At 47.9% G+C, this 15,405-nt stretch overlaps 1 pseudogene; it reads right to left on the minus strand.

The window, feature by feature from the left end:
• Positions 1–2,137: 2,137 nt before the first annotated feature.
• LOC123158039 (crossover junction endonuclease MUS81-like) overlaps positions 2,138–15,405 on the minus strand; it is a 32,277-nt pseudogene continuing 19,009 nt past the window's right edge.

The following is a 15,405-nucleotide window of genomic DNA, read 5'->3' on the forward strand; positions in this document are numbered from 1 at the left end:
ATCGTGCCGGGGGCGCGGCAGCAGCGAGTCAAACGGGCGCGCCGGTGGCGTGGGCAGATGGCAAGGCTGCGGCGGCTGTGCGGATTCTGAAGGTGCGTGCTCGGGGTGCTCGATGAACTATCTTTTAAATTCGAAGATTTTTTCAGATTTAATGAAGTGCTTTTCAAATTTGATGAACCTTTTTTCAAATTCAATAAACTTATTTTCAAAATCGATGAACTTTTTCCCAAAATTGATGAACTTTTTTCAAATTCAATGAACTTTTTCCAATTCGATGAGCTTCTTTCAAATCAATTAACTTTTTTTTAATATGTGAAAAAAATCAAATTCGATAAAACTTTTTTTCAAAATCGTGATCTTTTTTAAGTTTGTGAACTTTTTTCAAAAACAATGAACATTCTTTAGTTCACTGTTTTTTTGCTATTTTTAGAAAAAAACATAACTGGTCGACCGCGACCGGTCCAACGCGATCAAGGGAACTAGGAAACCAGTCGAGGGCTATTTTCTTCTTGGGGCGGCCGATGAGTGGGGCGCCAAGAAGCTCAACAAAGTGCCCTATAGGAGCTCCCACTGGACCCAAGGGGTCGCAGTCTGTTCCCGCTAGGCGCAGCGGTATGGCCTACGATTCTTTGCTTTCTTCTTTCTTTACGGTTTTTTCATGTCTCGTGCCCCTGCACTCCAAGGGCACCTCTCCGTAAGATCATCACCTGAATGACAACAAATGGATCCTCTGAGTAGGTCGAACAATTTTTTTTTGCAACAACAGGCTATATTGAATTACTCAGAAGGATTACAGTGTGTGTGAATACATCCTAGAAGAAAAGCAGGGGTGCAATTCACCCAGATACATCTTCTACAATCCTCACTAGCCCGTTTGGCACACCTATGTGCCGCTTCATTTGCTTCTCGGTTGATATGTACAATGGAGCAAGATTGAAAACTGGAGCTCGCGTCCACATTTGCTTTTCAGTTGATATGGACAATGGAGCCAGGTCTGCTCTTGAAAACTTTGCATCGTTTAGCATTCGCACAACATCTTGAGCATCACTTTCGATGCTCACCTTGAGATGTCCAAGAGCAAGACCAATGCCATCACGAAGCGCCAAGGCTTCCATAGTGCTTGCATTCTGTGCAAACCGATACCAAAATTGCTTGTGCCCGAACCAGTGCTTCGATATGGTCCCGAAGAACAACTCCCGTACTATCATAGCCATCTTGCTCGTAATAGCTCACGTCAACATTGACCTTGATGATCTCGGGGCATATCCAGACCGATTTCTCCCTCGGTTCTCGTGTCGTCTTCGAGCCCACTAGCGCAGCTAGATCGTGGATGGTATCAATGGCCAATTTGAAGTTCTCCATGTCTCTTATTGTTTCTTTCAGTCCAAATCGTCCAGCACCCACACAAAATGAGAGCAGCATTCTGTTTGAATCCGAATGAAGAGAAGGGATCCTGACCGGAATGAAGCAACGATGTTCAATGGTCTCCTCAACACCACAATCTTCACAGAACTCAACACCACAATCTTCACAAAACAGAATCTGCTCATCATGTCGTTCTTGCAGAACATGGACATGCCGCCGACCAAAGAACGCTTTGAGATTCCATCAAGCACATGGATCAAAAAGACAAAAACCATGGGGTCTAGCGAGTCTACGTCACTTTGCCAGCAGGCTAAATTCTACTCCCTCTGTCCCATAATATAAGAACGTTTTTAACACTAGTGTAGTGTTAAAAACGTTCTTATATTATGGGACGGAGGGAGTAATACCTGACTTGTCTGCTTCCATGCAAGCAAGGTTGAGATAACACAAGACAAGACATGATCCAAGCAACTGAGTCAAGAGCTAATATTAGTATATATACACACACGAAGCACTAATGCACTACATTAACACGACGATTCCATATTTTTGGGGCATGCAATTCTACGACGTACGAGTAGTAATTTAAATAGGGAGTGAGGCTACGCTAAGGCGTTCTCTTAGGTGGCGGTTACAAGTTCAGAGACTTTTAGCTTCTCCAAGGCACCAGGCACAGCACAAAAACGGTCCTGCCTGTTTTCTCCTTCAGAACTTGCGTTGGCGGCCGAAATCACCGCGCCGGTGACCAAAAGACCAGTCAAGTACGGGGTGTTCATCCTTCCGCCCAGATGAGCTTGAAAATGTTCTTGCTAGCCCTCGCGTTGACCATGTCGCTCTTGTTCTTCAGCATCTCCTCCTGGGCGCACCTATCGCTCTTGTTCTTCAATGCTGAATTGCTCTGTACATCAATAGCACGAGGAGCAGCTAAGGATGTGTGTGTAAATACATTGGTCACATCTGTCCCAATGAGTAAGTAAGATTGTATAAGTTGTATATGTGAAGAACATTGTATAAGTTGTATATGTAAAGAACATTGTATAAGTTGAAAGGAAAAGAGGACTCACAAGCATGGTGTACGCCTTAGCAAGCGAGAGAAGAGTGGGGTAGAGACTCGTGACAGCAAGAGTAGCTTCTTTTGTCAATTGTGGCACCTGATTTACATGCACAATAAATGAGAAAACTACTGCATGAAATGGACTACCCGGCAAACTTTGGTGGAGGTGGCCGTATTCGCCCAGTTACCTGCATAAGCTGAAGGGCGAATATATCGCTCATAGTGACCTTCTCAAGGTCAGAACACCTCTTCACAAACTCGTCGTAGGTCAGGCAAAGTCAAGAGGTATCAGCACCAGCAGAGAAGTTTCTGCTGTAGTAATCAATTATAGAGCCCGTGAGGTGGCCGTATTTCTTTTCAGTGTCAGCATACCCAGTGGTTCTTTGGACATCAAATCCTTCAAGAACCTCAGTAGTGAAGCAGCTGAAATAGAAGGCATATGGAGCAGTTAATAGGGCATACAACTGACATCCTGAACGGAAGGAATGATACTTAATAATGTTAAACAACGAGAAAAAACACTGCCATTCAGGGGTTAACATGATCGTCCAGGCTTCATGAGAAGAGTACATACGCTGTTTTAACGCCCTCTGATCCATCTACAGTGTTTACATCCCCTTCAACTAGATATATTAGCTTCCTTAGCCCACATTTCTGCAAAAGATACAACAAATGGAGGTATCACGTCGTATTGTTGCTCAAATAACCACAGCAAACCCATATATATGGACAAGAAATACAGTTTCTTTGGGAAGAGATGCTCAATCTACAGGCTCAAGCTTATGTCTGCTAATAACATCGTCCTTCATCATCTCATACCCAAATATGGGCTATGCTTTTCAATTAATGATAACAAAAAATAAGGAAAAAAATCTCCTCGGCTAAGATTAGACTCAAGCAACATCAAATCACAGGGGATAGCATGCGGGCATAAAACATGGCTGGTCAAAAGACACTCAGCACGTTGCAGGGAAACATTCCTTTCATATTCAGCATGTCTGGAACCCAATTGAAATCTAAAATAAACAAGATATCACAAAGTTCTTCATCTAAAAAAAGAAGCACAGATCCGATGCGCTGCTGCTCTTCGTCAAAATAAAAAGTTCTTTATCTAACTGTTTAGAGATCCCTCCATACCTGTGCCTGTTGGGAAACGTAGCAATAATTCAAAATTTTCCTACGTGTCACCAAGATCAATCTAGGAGATGCTAGCAACGAGAGAGGGGGAGTGCATCTTCATACCCTTGAAGATCGCTAAGCGGAAGCGTTACAAGAACGCGGTTGATGGAGTCGTACTCGCGGCGATTCAAATCGCGGAGGATCCGATCTAGCGCCGAACGGACGGCGCCTCCGTGTTCAACACACGTACAACCCGGGGACGTCTCCTCCTTCTTGATCCAGCAAGGGGAGAGGAGAAGTTGAGGGAGAACTCCAGCAGCACGACGGCGTGGTGGCAATGGAGCTCGTGGTTCTCCGGCAGAGCTTCGCTAAGCACTACGGAGGAGGAGGAGGAGGAGGAGGTGTATGAGGAGGGAGGGCTGCGCCAGGGAAAAGGTGTGGCTGCTCTCCCACCCCTCCACTATATATAGGGGCAAGGGGAGAGGGGGAGGCGCCCTAGGGTTTCCCCTAGGGGGCGGCGGCCAAGCAGATTGGATCTCCCTAGGGAAAATCCTAGGGAGACTTGCCCCCCAAGCCAAGCAGGTGGAGGCTTGCCTCCCAAGCCAGGTGGAGGCGCCCCACCTCCCCAAGTAACATGGGAAAGGGTGTGGGGGCGCACCACCCCTTAGTGGGCTGGTTTGCCCCTTCCCCTTTGGCCCATGAGGCCCTCCAACACTTGCCGGGGCTCCCGAAACACCTTTCGGTCATGCTGGCCATAGCCTGGTACCCCCGGAACACTTCCGGACTCCAATACCCTTCGTCCAATATATCGATCTTCACCGCCGGACCATTTCGGAACTCCTCGTGATGTCCGGGATCTCATCCGGGACTCCGAACAACCTTCGATAACCACATACTATTTCCCATAACAACTCTAGCGTCACTGAACCTTAAGTGTGTAGACCCTACGGGTTCGGGAACCATGCAGACATGACCGAGACACCTCTCCGGCCAATAACCAATAGCGGGATCTGGATACCCATATTGGCTCCCACATGTTCCACGATGATCTCATCGGATGAACCACAATGTCGGGGATTTAATCAATCCCGTATACAATTCCCTTTGTCAATCGGTATGTTACTTGCCCGAGATTCGATCGTCGGTATCCCAATACCTCATTCAATCTCGTTACCGGCAAGTCTCTTTACTCGTTCCGTAACGCATGATCCCGTGGCTAACTCATTAGTCACATTGAGCTCATTATGATGATGCATTACCGAGTGGGCCCAGAGATACCTCTCCGTCATACGGAGTGACAAATCCCAGTCTCGATTCGTACCAACCCAACAGACACTTTTGGAGATACCTGTAGTGCACCTTTATAGCCACCCAGTTACGTTGTGACGTTTGGTACACCCAAAGCATTCCTACGGTATCCGGGAGTTGCAAATCTCATGGTCTAAGGAAACGATACTTGACATTAGAAAAGCTCTTAGCAAACGAACTACACGATCTTGTGCTATGCTTAGGATTGGGTCTTGTCCATCACATCATTGTCCTAATGATGTGATCCCGTTATCAATGACATCCAATGTCCATGGTCAGGAAACTATAACCATCTATTGATCAACGAGCTAGTCAACTAGAGGCTTACTAGGGACATGTTGTGGTCTATGTATTCACACATGTATTACGGTTTCCAGTTAATACAATTATAGCATGAACAATAGACAATTATCATGAACAAGGAAATACAATAATAACCATTTTATTATTGCCTCTAGGGCATATTTCCAACAGTCTCCCACTTGCACTAGAGTCAATAATCTAGTTCACATCACTATGTGATCGTAATGAATCCAACACCCATGGGGTTTGTTCATATCTCGCTTGTGAGAGAGGTTTTTAGTCAACGGGTCTGAACCTTCCAGATCCGTGTGTGCTTTACAAATCTCTATGTCATCTTGTAGATGCAGCTACCACGCGCTACTTGGAGCTATTCCAAATAACTGCTCTACTATATCCGGTTTACTACTCAGAGTCATCCGGATTAGTGTCAAAGTTTGTATCGACGTAACCCTTTACGACGAACTCTTTTACCACCTCCATAATCGAGAAAATTCCTTAGTCCACTAGTTACTAAGGATAAGTTCGACCGCTGTCATGTGATCCATTCCTGGATCACTATTGTACCCCTTGACTAACTCATGGCAAGGCACACTTCAGGTGCGGTACACAGCATAGCATACTGTAGAGCCTACGTCTAAAGCATAGGGGACGACCTTCATCCTTTCTCTCTCTTCTGCCGTGGTCAGGTCTTGAGTCTTACTCAATACTCATACCTTGTAACACAGCCAAGAACTCCTTCTTTGCTGATCTATTTTGAACTCCTTCAAAATCTTGTCACGGTATGTATTCATTTGAAAGTACTATTAAGCGTTTTTGATCTATCCTTATAGATCTTGATGCTCAATGTTCAAGTAGCTTAATCCAGGTTTTCCATTGAAAAACACTTTTCAAATAACCCTGTATGCTTTCCAGAAATTCTACATCATTTCTGATCAACAATATGTCAACAACATATACTCATCAGAAATTCTATAGTGCTCCCACTCACTTCTTTGGAAATACAAGTTTCTCATAAACTTTGTAAAAACCCAAAATCTTTTATCATCTCATCAAAGCGTACATTCCAACTCCAAGATGCTTACTCCAATCCTTAGAAGGATTGCTGGAGCTTTGCATACTTGTTAGCATCTTTCAGGATTGACAAAACCTTCTGGTTGTATCACATACAACCTTTCCTCAAGAAAATCGTCGAGGAAACAATGTTTTGACATCCTATCTGCAAGATTTCATAAATAATGCAGTAACTGCTAAATATAATTCCAACAGACTCTTAGCATCGCTACGAGTGAGAAAGTCTCATCGTAGTCAACTCCTTGAACTTGCCGGAAAACATCTTAACGACAAGTCGAGCTTTCTTAATGGTGACACTTACCATCATTGTCTGTCTTCCTTTTAAAATCCATCTGCACCCAACAGCCTTACGACCATCAAGTAGTTCTTCCAAAGTCTACACTTTGTTTATATACATGGATCCTCTCTCGGATTTTATGGCCTCGAGCCATTCGTCGGAATCCGGGCCCATCATCGCTTCTCCATAGCTCGTAGGTTCATTGTTGTCTAGCAACATGACTTCCAAGACAGGATTACGTACCACTCTGAAGTAGCATGCATCCTTGTCGTCCTACGAGGTTTGGTAGTGACTTGATCCGAAGTTTCATGATCACTATCATAAGCTTCCACTTCAATTGGTGTAGGTGCCACAGGAACAACTTCCTGTGCCCTGCTACACACTAGTTGAAGTCATGGTTCAATAACCTCATCAAGTCTCCACCATCCTCCCACTCAATTCTTTCGAGAGAAACTTTTCCTCGAGAAAGGACATGTTTCTAGAAACAATCACTTTGCTTCCAGATCTGAAATAGGAGGTATACCCAACTGTTTTGGGTATTCTATGAAGATGCATTTATCCGCTTTGGGTTCGAGCTTATCAGCCTGAAACTTTTCCACATATGCGTCGCAGCCCCAAACTTTTAAGAAACGACAGCTTAGGTTTCTCTAAACCATAGTTCATACGGTGTCGTCTCAACGGAATTGCGTGGTGCCCTATTTAAAGTGAATGCGGTTGTCTCTAATGCCTAACCCATAAACGATAGTGTAATTCGATAAGAGACATCATGGTATGCACCATATCCAATAGGGTGCAGTTATGATGTTCGGACACACCATCACACTATGGTGTTCCAGACGGTATTAGTCGTGAAACAATTTCCACAATTTCTTAATTGTGTGCCAAACTCGTAACTCAGATATTCATCTCTATGATCATATCACAGACATTTTATCCTCTTGTCACGACGATCTTCAACTTCACTCTGAAATTACTTGAACCTTTCAATAATTCAGACTTGTGTTTCATCAAGTAAATATACTCAGCATCTACTCAAATCATCTGTGAAGCAAGAACATAACGATATCCACTGCATGCCTCAGCACTCATTGGACTGCACACATCAAAATGTATTACTTCCAACAAGTTGCTTTCTTGTTCCATCTTACTGAAAACGAGGCCTTTCAGTCATCTTGCCCATGTGGTATGATTTGCATGTCTCAAGTGATTCAAAATCAAGTGAGTCCAAACGATCCATCTGTATGGACTTTCTTCATGCATATATACTAATAGACATGGTTCGCATGTCTCAATCTTTTCAAAAACGAGTGAGTCCAAAGATCCATCAACATGGAGCTTCTTCATGCATTTTATACCAATATGACTCAAGTGGCAGTGCCACAAGGATGTGGTACTATCATTACTTTCTTATATCTTTTGGCATGAACATGTGTATCACTACGATCGAGATTCAATAAACCATTCATTTTAGGTGCAAGACCATTGAAGGTATTATTCAAATAGACAGAGTAACAATTATTCTCCTTAAATGAATAATCGTATTGCGATAAACATAATCCAATCATGTTTATGCTCAATGCAAACACCAAATAACAATTATTTAGGTTTAACACCAATCTTGATGGTAGAGGGAGCATGCGATGCTTGATCACATCAACCTTGGAAACACTTCCAACACATATCGTCATCTCACCTTTAGCTAGACTCCGTTTATTCCGTAGCCTTTTATTTCGAGTTACCAACACTTAGCAACCGAACTGATATCTAATACCCTGGTGCTACTAGGAGTACTAGTAAAGTACACATTAATATAATGTATATCCAATATACTTCTGTCGACCTTGCCTACCTTCTCATCTACCATCTAGGGTAGTTCTGCTTCAGTGACCGTTCCCCTCATTATAGAAGCACTTAGTCTCGGGTTTGGGTTCAACCTTGGGTTTCTTCACTAGAGCAGCAACTGATTTGCCGTTTCATGAAGTATCCCTTCTTTCCCCTGCCCTTCTTGAAACTAGTGGTTTTACTAACTGTTGAGGATATAAACCTTAGAGTCACCCGCCAGAAGGGGCCGGGTTACTCATAAGGGTCATCGCTTGAAGCCTGGCGCTAAGCCTGAAGACGGTGGGCCAAAGATGGGCTTAAGACCCGGAGATGGCTTAAGGCCCGTAGTGATAAACCGCCGTATGGCGAGACTTGTAGTGTAAGGCAAGAATAGTTGAGAGTCCGAGCCGGACACTTTTATGAGCCGGCCGGGACTCTGAGAGTCGCTGGGTGTCAACCTCTTTATATAAAGGGACGACCCGGCAACGGTTTAGGGACAGGAAAAGATCTCATCGAGAGCCAGGCATAGCAGTTAAGCTCCCTGGTCATCGAAACCCTAATCGATACCACCTCAACCGGACGTAGCAGCTTTTACCTTCACCATAAGGGGCCGCACCAGTATAAACCCTCGTGTTCCTTGTCCCGTTAACCCCTTCAAGCTTCCTAGCGGCGATGGCTCCACGACTAAGTCCTAGCTTGAGGACATCTGCCGTGACAATTCCACGACAGTTGGCGCCCACCGTGGGGCTAGCGCACGGTGGATTTGAGTTCTTGAAGGGCAGCTTCGAAGGGCTCAAGGGATACGCTGTGGGTCGGATGACCAAGAGTCGTCGCGGCAAGCTCTACATCGACAATGCAAGCTGGGGCCCCGACGCCGGCTCAATCGAGTACGGATACCGGGTCCCCTTCGGCAGAATTCATGTTTTCATTGGCAAGATTGGTGAGCCGGGCCCTGAGCCGGATCTCTGCGCCGATCTCATCGAGACGGCTCAGCGCGCACGACCCGCCCGGGCCCTGCCTGCCTTGAGGCATGCTTTTGTGGGATGTGTCCATGGAGGGCACTCTGACAGATCTGGATCTAGTGATGAGACGGCCGCCGGCTCTGACGGCGAATCGTCCACAGATGAGTCAAACTCGTTGTATCAACTTCAAGATGGTAGGCTCATGGGTTGTTCCGAGGGTGACAGTATTCCGGACCCGTTTGAGCCGCCGAGCCGGGTCCGAATCTTCATGGCCAGTGCACAGCCTGTTCAGAACCCTGCTGCTGGGGCAGGAAACCCGGTGCCCTCGCCGGCTCAGGTGCTGATGGATCTCACGGACAAGATGACGGCCCTGTTGAACGCCGCGGTTGACCCGGCGGATCAAGCTCGGCATGACGCGGAGGTGGCGCAGTTAAAGTTAGATCTAGTGAAAGCCAAAGAGGATCTGGCAGCCGAAGGGATCAGGATGGCTGCGGAGAGGGCGGCTCTCGACGCCCAAACCCAGTTGATTCAGGCGCAGTCCTTCCGGCTCACGATGGATCAAAACGCGTCCAATGAGGTCATGAGAAGGAGGCATCAAAAAGCCCAACCTCGACTCCCTCCGGTTTACGATCCTCGAAACCTCTTCAACACGCCAGGTGCAGGGTCTAGTAACCCGCCAGGGATCATAGTGCCCAGGTCTGGGACCCCTGTTCAGCCACAAGTGATGGGGCCTCCCCGGGTGAACCCTGCCCCGCCTCAGTATGTGCCAATACCACCGGGTCATTATGCTAACCCGCTGGAGAACATGGTTGCCGCAGCAGCACGGCTGGCGGCCCTCCCAATTGACGGCGACTCTCCGACGGCTATTGAAACCCGCCGGGTTAGGGAACTCCTTCAGACAGCACTGGCGCAGCAAGAGGCGTACTCTTACAGCCGGGACAGGATCCACTCGACCCCTCGTCCAGGCCGGAGCCCGAGTTATAGCAGACACATGGTCTCAGCGACCGGCTCAAGTAATGTCCGACGCCATGACCCGCCCCCTGGCCATGGCCCGGTTCATAACGGAGCCTTTCACGCAGCAAACCAAGACAGAGCGCGGCAAGAGGCGGATCAGGTGCCTCAGTTGACAGCTTACCAGAATCCCCCGGCTTATCCGACGACTTCCGTCGACGTGGGTATCCCTATCAGGACTGGAGGTGTCCCTTGTTTAGTGCCAGCTCTCCGCAATGAACGTCTACCCAAGGACTTCAAAGGCCCTAGGAAGGTGCCTAATTACACGGCTAACTTACAACCCGCAGCCTGGATCGAGAGTTACAAGATGGCCATGGAACTGCTGGAAGTCAGTGAAGCGGCAATGGCCAAGTACTTCACCATGATGTTAGATGGGACTGCCCGCACTTGGTTGAAAGGACTACCACCAAATTCCATCGGGTCTTGGGCTGAGCTGAAAGCCCGGTTCATCCAAAACTTCAAGGATACCTGTAGGCAGTCTATGTCAATTGTGGATTTGACTAACTGTAAGCAGCAGGAGGGTGAGTCTACGACACATTGGGTTCGCCGGGTTAAGGAGATAATACATTCCTCTGATAAGATGGATGCCGGCTCTGCAGTCTTAATGTTGGAACAGAATTGTCGTTTCGTGCCCCTGAAGATGAAACTCGGGCGGCTTAAGCGCGACTGCAATGATATGGGTACACTGATGGCGGCTCTCGTCAAGTACGCCGATTCTGATAGTACCAAGGACCCCGCTTCAGATGATGAAAGGACAGGGAAGGGAAAGAAGAACGGCAATGGCAAGGGTCCTCAGCATAACCCGGGGAACCAAGGAAGTGGCAAGCGCAAGGCCGATGGCAGCCTAGAATTCGTAGCCAACGCCAGCTCACAGGGTAATAACCAGCGACGCAAGGGGAGGCCCCCTCCCCGAGCCGGCGGGTCAGGCCCGACGCTGGAGCAGCTGTTGAATGAGCCTTGTCCAAGGCATGGCTCTAGAGAGAAGCCAGCTACTCATCTATGGAAGGATTGTGCAATCATGAAGGCCTTTAAGAATTCCAATGCCTTTAACGGCAACAATGGCCCGGGCGGTGGCTCAGGCGCCGGCGGCTTCCATGGCCCGGGCGGCGGCTCAAATTCTAATCCTCAGAACGGTCAAGGGGGCTTTAATCAGCAGTCTGGGCAGGGTCATCAACAGCAGCAAGGGGGTTATCAGGCCAATCCAAAGCAGCTTAGCGGTGGACAGTATCATATGTTTACCACCAGTCTGTGTAAGCGAGATCAGAAGCTTCATAAGAGGGCTGTGAATGCTGTTGAGCCGGCGGTTCCACGCTACTTGCGGTGGTCTGAGCAGCCTATAGTGTGGAGTAGGGAGGATCACCCTCCCCGGGTGGATAATCCGGGTCACTTGGCCTTGGTGGTGGCTCCTCAGGTGGGAGGATATAAGTTCACTAAGGTGCTCATGGATGGAGGCAGCAGCATCAACATCCTCTATTATGAGACGTTCCGTCGTATGGGGTTGATTGATAAGAACCTCAGCCAGTCAAACACTATTTTCCATGGTGTGGTACCTGGTAAGTCGGCTTATCCAGTCGGCAAGATCGAGTTGGAAGTGGCCTTTGGAGATGAGCACAACTACAGGGTGGAAAAATTGACCTTTGAGGTGGTCAAGATAAGAAGTCCGTACCATGCCATATTTGGGCGGCCGGCTTACGCCAAGTTCATGGCACGGCCGTGTTACGTGTATTTACAGCTCAAGATGCCGGGTCATAATGGGACCATTACGGTTCACGGCAGCCGGAAGGTGGCCCTAGAGTGTGAGGAAGGCGATGCAGCTTATGCAGAATCTGTTTGCGCAACAGAGGAGTTGAAGTTTTACAAAGACAACGTTGACCCAACAGATATGACCTCTCTGAAAAAGCCGACTACGGAGCATGAGCCGGCAATGAAATTTAAGTCGGCTGATGAGACTAAACTTGTTGATTTCATTCCAGGAGATTCATCTCAGCAGTTTAGCATCAGTGCCAATCTGGATCCAAAATAGGAAAGCGCGCTCATCGAGTTCATCCGTGAGAATACGGACATTTTTGCATGGAAGCCGTCTGACATGCCAGGTGTACCTAGAGAACTCGCTGAGCACACTCTCAATGTTGATCCGAAATTTAAGCCGGTCAGGCAGTTCCTTCGGCGGTTTAATGAAGAGAGGCGAAAAGCTATTGGTGAAGAGGTGGCCCGGCTCTTGGCGGCCGGTTTTATCGTTGAAGTCTTTCACCCAGAATGGTTAGCTAACCCGGTGCTCGTACTCAAGAAGAACGGCACCTGGCGCATGTGTGTGGACTACACGGACTTGAACAAGGCGTGTCCGGCTGATCCTTTCGCCCTTCCCCGTATTGATCAAATCATTGATGCTACGGCGGGTTGTGAGCGCCTAAGTTTCTTGGATGCTTATTCTGGATATCATCAGATTAAAATGGCAGTTAAGGACCAGGAGAAGACGGCGTTCATCACTCCCTTTGGAGCCTTCTGCTATGTGTCTATGCCCTTTGGACTCAAGAGTGCACAGGCGACTTATCAGCGTTGCGTGCAGAGCTGTCTTCATAACCAGATTGGGCGCAATGTTCATGCTTATGTGGATGATATTGTGGTTAAATCCAGGAAGGAGGAAACCTTGATAGAGGATCTGAGGGAAACCTTTGATAATCTCCGGGTCTACAAGATGATGCTTAACCCGGCCAAATGTGTTTTTGGTGTTCCTGCAGGCAAGCTCTTGGGTTTCTTGGTTTCTAACAGAAGCATTGAAGCTAACCCGGAGAAGATCAAGGCCATCACCTCCCTGGCTAAGCCGGCGTGTATAAACGACGTCCAGCGCTTGGTGGGTCGTATTGCTGCTTTAAGCCGGTTCATAAGCCGTTTGGGTGAGAAGGCCATGCCATTGTATCCGTTGATGAAGAAAACTGATGACTTTGTCTACAATGATGCAGCTAATACTGCTTTTGAGGATTTGAAGAGACAGCTGGCCGAGCCCCCAGTCCTTGCTGCTCCGGTCGACAAGGAGCCTTTATTGCTGTATGTGGCTGCTAAGACCCGAGCCGTCAGTGTGGCCGTGGTGGTGGAGCGCAAGGAAAAGGGTAAGGAGCATCCGGTTCAGAGGCCGGTTTATTATGTCAGCGAAGTACTCATTGAGTCCAAGCAGCGGTATCCGCATTGGCAGAAACTTGTTTATGGTGTGTTCATGGCAAGCCGGAAGCTTAAGCATTATTTCCAGGGTCACCCCATCACTGTGGTCAGTTCTGCCCCCCTTTGGAGATATCATTCAGAACAGGGAGGCCACAGGGAGAGTGGCTAAGTGGGCTATAGAGCTCGGACCTCATGGTCTGAAGTATGTGCCACGCACTGCTGTTAAATCTCAGGCTTTGGTGGATTTCATCAATGATTGGACAGAGCTACAAGTGCCCGAACAAAAGCCGGATAACACATATTGGACTATTCACTTTGATGGGTCCAGGCAGTTGGAGGGCTCGGGGGCTGGAGTCGTATTGGCTTCCCCTAAGGGTGATAAGTTCCATTATGTGCTACAATTGATGTTTCCTTGTACCAACAACGCAGCTGAGTACGAGGCCTTGCTCCACGGTCTTCGGATGGCGAAGGAGATGAGCTTGAGCCGGGTAAGGTGCTTCGGCGACTCAGACTTGGTGGCTCAACAAGTATCAGGAAAGTGGGACTCCAAGGACCCTCTCATGGCGGCTTATCGCTGAGAAGTTGAGGCCATTGCTGGGCACTTTCAGGGTTACCAAGTAGAGCACATCGATCGCAGGAAGAACGAGGCGGCTGATGCTTTAAGCCGGCTGGGCTCTCAGCAAAAACCGGTGCCGCCTAATATTTTCCTAGACGTCCTGCATAACCCTTCTATTAAGTTGCCTACAGAGGAAGACTTGGCTATCCCTGACCCGGAGGCACGACTAGTGGCGGCTCTCCACATCATACTGGACTGGACAATGCCCTATCTGGCTTACATGACCCGGGAAGATTTGCCTGAGGATGAAACTTTGGCCAGACAAATAACCAGGCGGTCTAAGTCAATGATTGTTATCAATGGTGAGTTGCATCGCCGCAGTGTTACGGGAGCATTCCAGCGTTGTGTCTCCCCTGAGGAAGGTCAAGAGATCTTGCGTGAGATTCATGAAGGGGATTGTGGCCATCACGCCGGCTCAATGTCTCTTGTGGCCAAGGCTTTTCGTTATGGTTTTTATTGGCTGATGGCTCATGCTGATGCAGAGGACTTGGTCAGTAAATGTGATGGTTGCCAAAGGTTCTCGCGACGGGCTCATGTGCCGGCTCAGGAGCTGAGGATGATCCCAATTACTTGGCCCTTTGCGGTCTGGGGGCTTGATATGGTTGGGCCTTTTAAAAGGTCCAAGGATAAGAAGACCCACCTCTTGGTGGCAGTTGACAAATTTACCAAGTGGGTTGAAGCGGAGCCAGTTAGCAAGTGTGATGCAGCCACGGCAGTTCAGTTTATGAAAAAGGTGATCTTTCGCTTTGGCTTTCCACACAGCATTATAACTGACAATGGTACCCAATTATCCAAAGGCGCCATGGAGGAGTTTTGTCAACGAGAGCATATTAGACTTGATGTTTCATCAGTGGCTCACCCTCAGTCCAATGGTCAAGCTGAGAGGGCTAATCAGGAGATTCTAAAAGGCATCAAACCCCGGCTTTTGGTCCCTTTACAACGGACGCCGGGTTGTTGGGTGGAGGAGTTACCCTCCGTGTTGTGGAGCATCAACACTACTCCTAACAGGTCTACAGGTTTCACGCCTTTCTTCATGGTTTATGGAGCGGAAGCAGTCCTCCCCAGTGACATCCGTCATGATTCGCCTCGAGTGGCGGCTTATGTTGAGGTGGATAATGAACAGGCACGCCAAGATGCTCTTGACTTGTTGGACGAACAGCATGATGTAGCAGCAGCTCGCTCAGCGATTTACCAACAGGACCTGCGCCGTTATCATAGTCACCGGGTTAAATCCCGGGTCTTCCAGGAAGGCGATCTGGTGCTCCGGCTCATCCAAGATCAAACAGATGTGCATAAGCTATCCCCGCCTTGGGAAGGGCCCTGTGTGCTCAGCAAGAATTTG

Source organism: Triticum aestivum, chromosome 1D (assembly GCF_018294505.1).
Source record: "Triticum aestivum cultivar Chinese Spring chromosome 1D, IWGSC CS RefSeq v2.1, whole genome shotgun sequence".
NCBI classification, from domain to species: Eukaryota; Viridiplantae; Streptophyta; class Magnoliopsida; order Poales; family Poaceae; genus Triticum; species Triticum aestivum.